Source organism: Rhipicephalus microplus, chromosome 8, assembly GCF_043290135.1.
Source record: "Rhipicephalus microplus isolate Deutch F79 chromosome 8, USDA_Rmic, whole genome shotgun sequence".
NCBI classification, from domain to species: Eukaryota; Metazoa; Arthropoda; class Arachnida; order Ixodida; family Ixodidae; genus Rhipicephalus; species Rhipicephalus microplus.
This window is the reverse complement of record NC_134707.1, coordinates 3,510,181-3,523,037: the sequence shown is the minus strand read 5'-3', so window position 1 is coordinate 3,523,037 and position 12,857 is coordinate 3,510,181. Positions and strand designations below refer to the sequence as shown.

General features: G+C 47.7%; 2 protein-coding genes across 2 annotated transcripts in view; one reads left to right on the top strand and one right to left on the bottom strand.

Moving 5' to 3' along the window:
• LOC119163951 (uncharacterized) overlaps positions 1-12,857 on the top strand; it is a 166,428-nt gene that overhangs the window by 15,910 nt on the left and 137,661 nt on the right. Inside the window, exon 2 of the mRNA XM_075870778.1 lies at positions 7,978-8,120. The gene's annotated coding sequence lies outside the window, so the exon portion shown is untranslated. The remainder of the gene's footprint in view (positions 1-7,977; positions 8,121-12,857) is intronic.
• Positions 1-12,857, bottom strand: part of LOC119165141 (uncharacterized) — a 70,045-nt gene that overhangs the window by 22,169 nt on the left and 35,019 nt on the right. The window lies entirely within an intron of this gene.

The following is a 12,857-nucleotide window of genomic DNA, read 5'->3' as shown; positions in this document are numbered from 1 at the left end:
GGGCTCCTCTCGATTCCGCACGGGGAAGCCTCAATGCGTGGTCTGTGGCCACGCACGCCCGTGCAACCCCTTGAGGACGCAACGAGCGAAACCTCGTTATGCTCGCGATCACCACGAGTGGTCTTGTGTGGCATCGTCCCTCGCACCACGTGGTACCTGCGCGTTCTTGTCGCCCCGTACTTTGCATGTCACAGTGAAAGAAAGACGCCCTTCTGGGTGTACAAATAATATTTGGCTATCCCATGGCTCACAGTCCAGCGTTCAATAGGTAAGAGCGAATCGTAAATAATAAAAGAAAAAACGAGGGACCGCGAAGAATGTAGAAAAGGATGTTTTAGCTCCACTGACATGCATTCGGGGGAGGGGGCCAAGCATGTAATCTTTTCAGATATATTTCTTTCATGAGGCGATAGTGGGGCCAAGTATAAAACTGGGCATGTAGGGAAAGGTGTTCGCGCTCCACTAACGCCATTGGAAGACTGCGTCGGAATGCACCTTACCCGGAGGTGCTTTCTTTTCCTTGCATTCCCGGTTTCAGTTCCCTGTAGAGAAGGGTCTTTCTAACTTCGTCGACTATTTGTTCGGCTAACTGTTGTCTTTCTCATATTCACTGCAACGGCGACAAGTAGAGGGATTTACCCCAGTGTTGTGGCGCATACCCGCTTTTATGATGGCACACCACGACGACATTAAACGCTGACAAGGTGCTTCACATCTGAAACGAATAGATGTTTTTTTTATTTGCTGCATTTTAATTGCAAAAAATACAACAGATTACGAGTCAAGCGAGACAAACAGGGCCGTAAATTCATATAATCACAGGGAGGTACACATATCTTGCCATAATGGCCATATTTATCTCATAAGTATGGATTTTCATTAATAACATCAAAATTAAAGTCATCCTTCAAAATAAAAAAAATGAGCGTTGGATTCACACATTTGCATTGTGTTACTGAAAATTCTCGAAAACCGGTCTGACGGCAGTTGCGATTTCACTAGTCATGTAAGGCCGAGGGTTATTGAACGCAGCTACGACCAGAAAAATATCCTTGCGATTAAGACAGCTTAATGCGGATATTTTTGTACAATATGCGTGATGACAACCAAGGAGATAAAATTATGCATTCGACTAGAATGGTCATCTGGATATATTATGTTTGAAATGTAAATCTCAAGAGGGTACACTTGGCGATGATGATTTTTTGCATTCTTTGTACCACTGACACTAACTGTCAATTTTTGTCTTCGGTGAAAAATCTAAAGGCTTTCGCCGTATGCTATAGCACATTAGCGCACCTATCGTCGCAAGCTTACGTGTGCGTGTGCGCGCGTCTAATGCACCAAACGTGTTATAAAGTTGTTTTCGCCGCGGGCATCAATGTTAAACAAGAAACAAACTTTACAGGACAGTACCACAGAAAAGAGCAGTGGTGGTAATATTGCGACAGGCGGGATATCCCTGACCTGCGTAGCCGGTAATTATAACGCCGGGGCCTCCTGCGCGTTAATAGCAATAGTTTGTGACCGGATGTTGATTTGAATTTCTTATAAGGAAGCAATTGGTGGTCGTAGAACCTTCTTGCCTAGCATTACGTACGCGGTTCGCTAGGATCCCAAGATTGCCGTTACTGACGCTGAAGTTGCTAAAACAAAACCAGAACCATTAGCGGTATTTCCGTGTTAATTATGGCACCACAGTAATATATAGCTAAAACGAGACCGGAAGCTTAGTACCGGTAAGCGCTTCAGTAGTCACTGTGTATGTGTCACTGTACACAAAACTGTCCTGGGAACGGGCCAAGTCGAAACTGCTCCTTCCGTGTCAATTAATTTATAGCTTTAACTCCAAGTGTTATGTGGCATCTTGTGTAGGTAAAAAGTTCTGCGCAAAAAAAAAAAGAAACAACGGCAATTAAAAAAAACGGACGGATTACAAAGGAGATGGGACAAACTGTGGCCCTAACTCCTGGTTCGTTCAGAAGTTTCCTGCTTAAATGTTTAACTTTTCTAGTCGTGCGTATGCGTACTCTGCAAAGTGAACACGAAGCTTGCGTCGTCTTGTGAACTGATCGTGAGACTCTCCAAAAGAGGACTTTTTATGCCAGTTGGACGCTTGACCTGTCCCACCTAGCCGCAGCAGCCTTGGACGAGTGGCTCGTGCCACGGCTATCAGAGATGTTGCGTGTTTACTAAGGTGCCTCACCAAACGGGAAATTCGGCGGTGACCGTCTCGCAGCACGAGCGATGCGAAAAATTACCGTCACGGGATGACACCACTGTATGACGTCATTGTGGCTTGACAGATCACAATAGTTTGTGGCATCATAATGAAGTCACTCATTCGGGCGTGCCGTCATGTGACATAACCTCACAAGATGCTGCTCTAGTGCCCTCTTTTGGGCACGGAATGAAATCGGAGAGTGGGCAACCTAAGAATATGAAGACAGCGCTAGGAAGTGGCACGTCAAGGCACGGCCCGTGTTCGCTTATAGAGTACATCTTTACTGAGAAGAAAGGGGAAATGACTTTCGTTTTCAAATCGTCTTAATTGAATGCAAGAGGAACTCGGTGAGTTTCTCGTTAAGTTGTTTCTCTCTTACTCTCTTTCAAAATTGCCACATTTCTCTCAAACCGGGATGAAAAAAAAAGCACATTTATTGGCGTTCTTCTTCACGATGGCACTTGAATAGAGTGGCGCACACTATTGATATAATAAAATAAACAGTTGCCTGGTGCTTATGTATGATTTGTATAGGACGATGCAATCCTCTCTCCACTCGAGTGCCAGATTTTCACCCTACGGTGCGAGCAATGTTAGTCTAGGTTGTTATCGTCCTATTGCTCGTCTCGAGTCAATCGCACGTAGCAATGTCCCACAACGTCGTCATCACTATATAGGTTCACAAAGTTTACTTAGCACAAAATAAATGCTCACAAAAACAAAGCAGACAAAGAGAAACGCCTGTATTTGTGTAACATGTTCTCTAATAACATCACTATCCGGGATTTGACCTTTCAAAACGACGATGTGATTATGAGGAACGCCGTAGTGCAGAGCTCCGCAAATTTCGAACACTTGCTGTTTGAACATCAGCAGTCATGATAGCTCAGTTTGTAGAGCATCGAACGAACTATTCGAAGGTCGCAGGCTCGTTCTCTGCCCATGGCAAGTTCGTCCATTTTTTTTTTCTTCACAGTTACATTCAAATTACTTCTAATAATATCTCTTATACGTTTCATGACACAGTTGTCTGCCAGTTTCCATTGATACCACCAAGCGTAACAGTAGCTCCTACTGGAGCATCGCACACGTAATTCTCAGGTTCGAGTTCCAAATTTAAGTGACGGAAACGTGATTCTAGCCGCTTCATTTCCTTTCAATTTACATCAAGTATCAAGAAAACAAATAATTTATTTTGTTTTCCTTGGCTTCTCAAACTCAATTGTCCGTTGAATCAATTTATTTGTGTCTAACAAAGTAGCTCATACGGTCACGCCTGCTGCCAAGCCCAACAGTCCGCTCGTGTGCGCATGTACTTGGCAAGAGAGCAGCCATAACGACACTCGTTCATTCCAGCTGGCTCGATGACGATGCAACGCAAGCCACAATACCGCGCTCGTGACGTGGTCCCCGCGCATTCGAGAAGCGGCTCCCATATATACGCATGGCAGCACATGCGAGCTATACTCGCGTTCCTGAGGCGTAGCGTCGTCCGCTTCCCGCGCTTTTGTGGCCTCAGGAGGAGGGTGTGGAGGAAAGGCCATAACGCCGTCGGCTTATTGACCCCGACTTGGCCGAGCGTGGCGAGCCGATTAGCGGGGGCGGGCGGGCCGGATTAACCCTCGAGCGAAAGCGGCTTTATTAAAAGGCGGTGCGCCACCGCGGCAGTTCACCACCGCTTCCAGCGAGGATCCATTTCACTGATGGAGATTAGTGTCGCTCGGCTGCTCTCCTCCCTCCTAGTGGAGTAAGAGAACGAGCCACCAGATTCTGCGATCTTCTTCCTCCTGCGACGACGAAAAAGGAGCGAGTGATTGAAAGAAGTGCCAGCAGCACGGACTTTTCCGTTTCAAGGCCTCTCGCGGCAGCAACCTCCTCTCCCGTTCACGTCTGCATCTCATTAAGCGCCGCAAATTGGACTCTAATCTGCGTGGTCCGCGCGTCACGGACGAGCGGACAGGGCGCGCTTCGTATCGATCGCACAAGCGCACACCGCACAACCGAAGAACTCGCTTCGACACCTAGCGGCCGCCGGTGGCAGCGGTGGGTATGAGGAGAAGCAGCGCTGACCCGGGGACCCGTGTTCGGGGCGGCAAAAAAGAGGCAAAGCCAGCGATGCCGCTGGGCCTCCCGCGAGGTTCGTTTCTCGGCGCATGCCTGAGATGCCAGAGCGGGGGAGGGCACTCCCCGCAGTGCTCGGCGGCAGAACGGGGGCTGGCAATCCAATTTTGAGCGCTAGACGCGTCAGGACCGAGAGAGATTGAGGAGACTGGAAAACAAACAGATGGAGGGGGGCGCTGCAGTCGCTAGGAAATCGAGGTGTGGGGGAGGTAAGCGCCAAATTAAAAACGGGGTTGCCTCCTCGGTTCCCGCTGTTCGCGCCCTCTGGAGAGAAAAAAAAGCGAGTGATGTAGGGAAGGGATGTCCTCCGCCGGCAGGCGTGAATCGATAATTGCGGGATAATCGGGTAATGACCACTTTCGGCGCGCGTCATCTCGGGCGTTTCCCTGCAGCGGCTGTCCGGGCGCTCCCTGCAGCCGCCGCTGACCCCCCGCGAGCGCACCTGGAAATTAAAGATGGCCGCCACGTCATCCCCCTCCCTCCTCCCAAACATCCCGCATCCCCGTCGCTCGACGTGGGCTCGGGTTTCCAGCGCGCGCTCCGAGCTCTCTTTTCTCGCCCGACCCCGTCGAGAAAAGGTGTTCCGCGTGTCTGCCCTGCAGGTAAACATACAGAACGCAACACGCCTCGCGCTGCCTCGACAATACTGTCGCTTTGCGCGCCGTCTGTCGGTGCCACGGGGATGAACGCGGTAGGTTTGGTTTCTAACGGTCGCCTTCTTCAACAGCTTACAGTGTTTCGATATTATTCTTTTTACAAGCATGTAAGAAGGTGTTGGTAGCAATGTGTCGCTGTGGCAAAGCCTTTTCTCCTGCAGAATAGTTGACGTCGCAAGGTAGAGAATACCGAGCACTTAGTCCAAGTCACTAAACCTGTACCAGAAACGTCCTCGACATAGGTGATTATTTTTGGCTATAGTGTCGAGACTTCGGCCGTGCACATGGCGGGGCAGATGCACGTACAGCTCGTCGTCCTCGCTGCTTCTGCTGCGAGCAGATTTCGCTGTCGCTCAAAGCCAGAAGAAAACCAGCAGCATCAAACAATGCCATTTTAGAAATGCAAACAAGTGCACAAGGCACCGCCTAAAAAAAGAAAAAAAAAATGCTGAAGGCAACATCGCTACCCGACTGTATCAGAAATTACGGCAACGCATTCTCGAAGCTCTGGTGAAATCCGTCTTTGTAAGACGGAGCACATGGAATGCTCCGCCACGGAGTGGGTTGGTCCTAATCTGCCAGTGAAACACGCAAACTTGCTCCGAATCTACCAGTGGGATGCAGATTCTCGGCTGCGGAGCAAGAAAATTTGCTCCCGCTCGACGAGCGGGATTCGCCATTAGACGGCGAAAGTCCAGAAGCAGGCGCTGAAGATCGCAACAGCGGTGGTCGGGGCGTGCGCGTCGCCTGCAGCGCAGCTCTCCCACCAGCCGCCGGCCAGCTTGCAAGCTCCCGATGTCGAGTGAAGCCTACCTCAGATCGCTTCAAAGTTTTAGACGGTGAAACTTCAGAAGCAGCCGCACTAACGATCGCACCAGCTCACGTTTGTTACCATTGAAATTATTCCTCGCAATTATTCGTATACAATTCGGCACTTTGAAGCGGGTTCTTCGTGGCGTTTGCTTGAAGAATCGGGCCGATGTCCAGCGCGGTTCAACCGTACGAAATACCTTGAACCGTTCTGACTAAACGCCAACCGGCCGTTGCGAATCTTCACTGCACTGATATTTTCATTGACTGTCGACAGATGCTCACACGGTCACTTACACAAGGCCCTAGTGTTTCGCACCGACGCGCGAACGGATGCCCGTACATACACACAAACACACACGCACGCACGTCATGACCCAAAAAGGTTTCGAAAACTCCCATAGGGAGTTTCTAACCACGTGACCTGAAACTCCGTGGGGAGTTCAACAAGATCATGTCGTTCAAAAACTCCGTCATTAGGCAACGGTCGTTCTACGACGACATGTGCCGAGTTCCCTCCGCAACACAGAGTAAATATAATGGGGGCAAAAGAGTGTCGCAGGCTCATATGCTGGAAAAACTCCCTCACATATCGGGTAATTTTTGCTTACATATCGGGTGCGATCAGCAGATTTCAGTTCATTTTGTGTGTTTTCGACTGCGCAAGCGGTGAAAACAGCGTGTAGGCGACAAGCGCGATATCCTGTAAGGTAAATGCGTAGTGCTGACATTACATACGTACTTGCAAGATACCCCCGTAGAAAGGGTTGTGATGGCGAGACAGAATGAACTCCCTCGTCCTTGAACGAGGAGTGGTGAGGAACTTTTTTAAAAAGTTAAAGGTAAGAAAATGCGGGGAATCACTTAGATAGGCCCGCCATTGCGAGAAATGCCGGAAGATTACCCTTGGTTCGCAGTATTAGCTTGCATCAGGCACCGGGCCGGGCAATTTCTCTTTTAGGAGCGAAGCTCCTTAAGGCGTGGGCTGTGCGTTCCCTGTATGTAGCCACCTCTCGTTCAGTTCTTGCAGTGTTCACTAGATGGCGGTACTTGTAGCTGACGGCATTAAGTATTACGCTAGCCACCGCCCGATCTAAAGGGTACAGCCATATCCATCCATCCATCCGTCCGTCCGTCCGTCCGTCCGTCCATCCATCCATCCATCCATCCATCCATCCATCCATCCATCCATCCATCCATCCATCCATCCATCCATCCAAAAGATGCAAGATGTTATAAACTAGACGGTGGTACGTGTAGTTGATTATGAAAGATGCGAGGTGTTATAAAATAGGAATGATGCCACATATGGCGCGTGTCATCGTTCGATATAGTGCGGCGACGTACGCTAGGTGGAGCGTTGCAATAAAATCGAGTGGGCAAAATGTACGGAGGATTCATAGTTTACCAGGTTTACCTCCGGAGCTTCGCCCACTCATCATCATTCACTTCGTGGATATGGCGGCACTTTTTTATTTTCTTGTGCCACTGCATCAACAACATCTATTCTGATAGTGGACAGAACAAAAAAATAAAAAGAAAAACAGTTTTTATTGTCATGGCGATAAACAAAGGAAGAAAATGCTCGGCAGGAGTGTCGGGGAGGGCTGCGCATGCTCAAAAGGGGCGAATCTCGAAACCACGTGAGAGTTATCGTTTATTCAGCCCCAAGCACGACGCTCCGGTGCTCTAGACAAACGTGTTGACCGCTGTACCACGGACAGTTGCACAGAGTGTGTCCAATTATTTCTTCGTCGCTGTAGCGTTCATATAGCTGGCGTGATCGGTCATCCAAATATATGCAGAGCGCACAGGCGGCCGTCGCGTGCCACCACTTTGCCATGGTTACAGGGTGGGTGTCCTCCAAAGTAGCTACGAACTTCTTTTGCCGGGCACCAGGCCGAAAGTTAGCTCCTACATGCGGGTTCACAGTTGAAGGGGGCACTTTTGTGGGCACCATGCCCGGATCTCACTCTCCGGCAGAAGCATGGTGGCTTAGATTTGCACAAGACTATACTGTTGGTTGACTTTTCCGACTCCTTTTGATATACGAGTGTCGTGCACTAGCAATGTTTCTACGTATATTAGCAGTTATGAAGCCCGCAATATGACAGGTGCTCATCAGAGTGTTCCCTTTAACTAGTGAACGGTACTGTACATCTATAGCTACTCGGTTGCAAGTATCTTCGGCCTCCCTCAGCTGCGGTGGATGTTTCATCAAACCTGTAGTCCAAGCTGTAAAATCTACGCAAAAGGGACGTCACCTTGGTGAAGTCCTGATGGAACTCGGAACCTCAAGGATGGATCAAGTGAGTGTATCCGTATAGTGAGTGCTTGAAAGGCGCCTTCCTATGGTGCGCTGAGCCGCGTTTGTTCATTGCAGAGAACCGAAATGACTGCAGCGTTGTTTCAGTTTGTACTTTATGTCATCACCACCTATAGGCACGGGTATACATATTTGCTTTGTTTATTTGAACTTTCTCCGCATGGAATTTTTTCATGCGGAGAATTCGGTGGTTTTTAACGGGTGTGCCATAAATGCGTGTCTATGCTGTTCCTTATTTTTTTCTTGCGTTTGGACGCGACAGCGTTGAAGAGCCAGTTGTCGCAAAAATACCGGCGTTGGCATCGGTGGCGCTTGCTTTGAGCGAAACATCGGCGTTGTCCGTTGTGAAAAATTGCTACTGATGCAAGTATTAGGAATGACGTCTTAGGGTAGTAATCTAAACCAGGCATTTAGCATGACAGTCGTGCTCTACTACAGAGCCACGCCACTAATCGAAGTTTTCCAAAAATAAAAAATAAAAAGCCTATAGGCAGACGTCATGCAGTGGGAGCCCCGGTAATACGTGTAGCGTTAGTCAAACCGCCATGTTGGGGCACCGCATGGCAACTGCAAGGTTTACGACGGCGCGTGCTAACGTTATCATTACATCAGTTGCAATTCTTTTAATATTTTGCACTGAGGCCAATAAACTTCTTGCCGCATTCGTATACTGAAGCCGTTTAAGAACGATGTAAGTATGCTGCCTTTTATCAAAACCACTGTGGTGGTGAAACATGAGTTATCAATTTGCAATCATGACGTCAAGTGCAAGTTACCTATAAAATCGCACCAGGTGTCGCGCCTAGTGAATGAGCGAGTAGTTTGAAGGTCCACTCACAACAAAGCGCTTCGTTGTTTTTCGGAACAGCGAATTGTGGTGTATATAACTAGGCAATTATAAACTTACTTGCAGTCAATTGCAGCTTGAAGCGGCTACAATGTTGCGCAAACAGACGTTTCTTTCCCCCAAGGTATAAGATGTGCACCGATAAGAGGAGATTGGCTGGCGCATCAGAAGACAATGTGCCCTCAACGCTTCCCAGTTTGAACACGCCCGAGTAGCTCCATTGCGTGACATGCATTCCGGGCGAGCGCTGTCGTAAAGTCAATGCTCGTGCGTGTATTTCGATAATTTCTGTTGTAAGCGCTCTATATGTTCATAACTTGAGTACGTATTTGGACTGGTTGGTTCATGATTACGAGCGAAAAACAGCGCTAAAAAGACGGGACCGAAGAAAGGACACAGCATGGCGCTGACTGTATACCTACCAAGTGTGTTTATTTCTTCAGTAAGCGTTAATACATAACGACTATTACAGTGAAACAAGGACAGCAAAGAAAAAAAAAATAGCAGATCACACGCACAAGCACGCAGTAACAGTCCATTCATCTGGCGTGGAACGTGACATGCAGCCGCATGTCCAGGTCAGTTTTTCTCGAAAACGTCCCCCTTGTATACCGTTCTCACGTGTAGTGAACCGGTTATTCTGGAGTAGTTAACCTCCCTATACCTTTTCTTCTCTATATATTACGCTGAAACAGAACAGAAAATTGAAGACTGTCAGCGCAGACAAGATCAGTTGGACATGAAATTCTATTTCCTCGATAACGAGGGTAGACTAATACGCCGCTACGCTGTATATTGTCACGTGATGCTGACATGGACGAAGGCAACAGTCGGCATTTCAAAGAAGAACGTTCTATTTGCCTGAATTTGTGGCCGGGAAACTGAAGTGAGACTGCAGCAATACACAAGCACTGGTAGCTGCGAACAGGTGTCCGTCGTCGATATATATAATCTGACCCCCGACCAGGCATTTGTGCATGTGACATTCAGCATTACCACGGATGAACGCGTTCTAGAATCACCTCATCAGTTCGCGTTTGCACATTCAAGACTAACAAATGATACCAATACTATAATCTGGAATGTTCCCAGCCCGGCCGTGGTGGTCTATATATAGTAGCTAAAGCACTCTGCTGCTGATCCGCAGATCGCGGGATTGAATCCCGGCTGCGGCGGCTGCATTTTCGATGGAGGCAAAAGGGCTGTATAGGCCTGTGCGCTCCCATTTGGATGCACGTTTGAGAACCCCAGGTGGTCGATATTTCCGGAGCCCTCCACTACGGCGTCTCATAATCATGGTAGTTTTGGGACGTTAAACCCCACATATCAATCATCATAGAATCTGCTCGGACATTATGGTGCGATTTGCGCAAGGCTCTATCAACACGTGAAATGGGCCGGACACTCAAAACGCACAATAATAAATAACCATGTATGACATTAGATTTTAAAAAGAGACGTGCGTGTTCGTCATGGTTTATAACTTGACAGGAAAGTGATATCCTTGAAAGATTGGTTGCGACCGCATGTGTTAAAATGAAGAGATAATTTACTATCTATAGCTTGTCTTCGAACCTTGTTCGAATGCTATAGCGCACGCAGTTGTAAGCGCTCTGTCCCATTTGACCGCCGGAATAACCGCATTGCCGTGCTTCCGTGGCCTTTCTTGTCCCGTCTTTCTAGCGTGGTTTCTTGCTCGTTTAAAACTTATTACAATTGTCGGCAGCTTCGCTGCGCCATGTATACGCCGAGGCCTCGCTATGCCGAGGAACTGTGTCCAACATGCACGTCCGAGAACAAAGACGCGTGCCCAATTTTCCGTATGCGACCGGCATCGGTGCGGGTGACCCGTAGCCTGGGCGTACGGCGCCGCCCTGCTTGCATAATTTGTTCGGCACGGCTGACCGCTGGCAGATGGGGCGCCGGACCTGCGGCCACTCGTAATTAGGCGGCAATTAGCGCTCCGCCGCGTCATATATAAACAAACGCGCATGCGAACAGCCGGCGCATCACACGTGCCGTGGCTGTACATCGCTTAGCATGTCTGTTCTTTCTTTGACCTCGCATATGGCTACTTTGCGGCACGACACGTCGACGTAGCGAGTCTTTTCGACGATGGCGATGCGCTCGCTCCTTGTATTTTTAGGGTTCTTTAACTCTTTACGCTCAGTGTCACGAATTTGCGACATACCAAAAAAAAAAAAAAGCTTCAAGGAATCAAGTCACAAAATGTGTACCGCCTTTAATGCCGCCTGTCAACTATATATACTCACGGGGAACCTATATAGCTTTCAGCATAAAGAATATAGCACCCTCTCGTGTAAGATATTTTATGCTAGAACCGTTTCTTTCGTAGCTAATGGCGACGAGCGCGTGCAACAGCTCTCGGTCCTTTGTTTTTTCTCACCTGGGTGACGCAAGCTCTATTTTCAATAATTTCGTTTATTTAATTGTGGTACACGACATGTTGCGTGATTCCGGAGTAGGCTTTTTTAATTTTGTTGCAAATTCCTCAACTTCTTTGGCATATGGAAAATTTGTGAAATACATAAATGTATGCATTAAAGCTCCATTTTAGATAATTGACTGCGGAATCATTTAAATGTTGCTATTTAAAGATAAAAAATGAAATTTTTTCGGCAGTTTAATTAATGCCGCCATTGAAGAGTTCAAAATACCTTATAGACCTCTGTTGAGGCATAGTGTAAGAGGGGCAGTACAAAAAGTGCAGTGCGAAAAGTGCTCAAAATATGAATGCGTGAATAGCATTTACGAACCAAATGAAGAGCAGTGCAATAAAAAGTAGTTATGGCAGTACTGGTATCAAGAAGAAATCAACACTAGCAAAGATAGAACATATAACAAGGAAATAATCACAGGAGGTATTATTCATAACTCAAAGTAGTCAAGCAAAGTGGAGATTTCATACAATGAATTAGTTCACACATTAAAAAAAAAAAGCATCTCTGGCACCGCTTCGGCGTACGGTAGTAAATTTCTTGTTCAAATAAACCGTCGTTCTTGTTCTACGACAACGCAAGGAGCGTGAACGTTGCCCTAAGACGAAAGGTTTCTGCTCGAGGCATGAAACTAAACGTGGATTTTTGTGTGGCAGAACAACGGCGTTATTATGACGCCGGCTGTGTATGTATTGATACCCTCTCATAACAGCGTGATAGCTAGGCCGTGGTGTGCTATTCAGGGTTGATTCACTAACTGGTGCCAAAATGTAAGGCTCGGTTTGCTGTCCCGTCAGTCCCGGGTCCTTTTATTCAGTGTGCTATTTGTCGTCAGTCTTTTTCGGCTCTACATCATGTCACACCAACTATATCCCGATGATCCACGCTTCTGCAGCCCATTTCTTTCACGACCGGATCTTTCTTCACCGGCCTTCCCTCGTAACAACGCTTTTTGGCCTAACAAGGTTCGAGCAAGTCGGTACTCCATGATAACCTACTTCTTGTCCAAAATTGGTTAGACAACAGACGAAACATGGACGGGTGCAAGCTTACAACTGTATTATCAAAATGAAGCACACGTATGCTTAAAACACCAATTTCACGGATTCACAGCACAAGCGTGCATCAGCTACTCCCCCTCACAGATGTATAGCGCTAGTTCCAAGGCTATTTACTTTTCTGTCAAAGAAATGGACGTCATGCTTACGCAGTTGCTGCTCTCCCGTTGCATTCAGCCTGCCTCGACATTCTCTCGCGTGCGCTACTCACCGTCATAAAGAAAAAAAAAACAGCTGTTCAATGTATACCTACAATGGTTTGCAGTCACACTCGTGGCAGTGAATCACCAAATTTCCACCATTGCCCCTTTTCACGCCTGTCCGTGTTTTGTCTGTTGTCTAAAAAAAGTTTGATC